This window comes from Coffea arabica, chromosome 5c, assembly GCF_036785885.1.
Source record: "Coffea arabica cultivar ET-39 chromosome 5c, Coffea Arabica ET-39 HiFi, whole genome shotgun sequence".
Lineage (NCBI taxonomy): Eukaryota > Viridiplantae > Streptophyta > Magnoliopsida > Gentianales > Rubiaceae > Coffea > Coffea arabica.
In genome coordinates, this window is record NC_092319.1 from 25,161,561 (window position 1) to 25,162,867 (window position 1,307).

At 44.8% G+C, this 1,307-nt stretch overlaps 1 pseudogene; it reads left to right on the top strand.

The window, feature by feature from the left end:
* The first annotated feature begins 441 nt into the window (after nt 1-441).
* Nucleotides 442-1,105, top strand: LOC113693555 (uncharacterized; annotated as a pseudogene).
* Nucleotides 1,106-1,307: the final 202 nt, after the last annotated feature.

Genomic DNA, 1,307 nt, shown 5'->3' on the forward strand with positions numbered 1-1,307 from the left:
AAGTGTCTTTTCTATGTTTTAGACAACTAAACACATAAGGGGTGAGGTGTTAGGGACATTTGGGAAGTTAAGGAATTTTTGGGGGTCAAAGTAGAATTTTGTGAGGGCTAAAACTAAAAAAAAAAGAAAAAGCAAAACCAAAAAAAAGAAAAGGAGGAGGTCGGCCAAAAAACAAGGCTTCGGCTAAGAGCAAAAAGGTGAGGAAAAACAGAGAAAAAAAAAAGAAGGCGGCGGATGGAAAAAACAGGGGAGGCTGGCAGAGAAAAATGAAAAAAACAGAGGGGGGCGTCGTCTGAGGCCAAGGAGAAGAAAACAAAGAAACAGGCAGCGGACGGAAAAAAAGAAAAGATCGAGAGAACTTGGTCTGAAAAACAAAGGAAAAGAAAAACAGGGGAAGGAAGGAAGGGGGGGAGCTTTGGCAAGGAAAACAGAGCAAAGAAAACAAAGCAAAAGAAACAGGGTCGCTCCGGCAGTGCAAAGGGGCGATGGATAGAGAACAGGATTCGAAGCCAGGCAGCGGAAGTGCTGCCTCTGCCCAGAATGAGGCCATTGATCGGCGAGAACGGTTGCGACGACTTGCCCTCGAGACTATCGACCTTGCAAAGGATCCCTATTTTATGCGCAATCATCTGGGCAACTACGAGTGCAAGCTGTGTTTGATGCTACACAACGACGAGGGGAACTATTTGGCTCACACGCAAGGGAAACGCCACCAGACTAATTTGGCTAAAAGAGCCGCTCGCGAAGCCAAGGAGGCTCCTGCTCAACCCCCAGCCTCACAAGCGTGAAATTGCACTTAAAAATCCGTTAAAATTGGCAGGTCTGGATATCGAGTGACAAAGCAAATTGATCCAGAGACAAAACAAAGGTTCCTAGCACGGCGATTGATAAATCAACTCCCAAGTTCTTCTCACACTGAGATCAAGACTCTAAAATGTTTACGCTCCAGCTATACTTCAAGTCAAAGCCACTTGAAGCAAATAAACCTCCATTTGCTTCTGCAGCCAATGGGACAGCAGCTCCTACTGCTCCACCTAGGCCTGGGCCACCTCCACCTCAAGCTCCACCATCATCACTGACCAATTTTCATGCAGGAGCACGGTAAGCTATTGGTTTTTCCCTCTTTAAATTTCAGTTCCTGTCCAGTTTTGAAATGGATCTGCCTTGGTTTTATTTAGTGGAGTTTTCCTGTTAATTGGCTTCAATTTCTGAATACCCACGATGCATACATTGATTGGGGTGAATTTCTTTGTTTTTTTTATGACAATTTTGGGGCTGATTGTTAGACCATTTGAAAGGAGAATTTC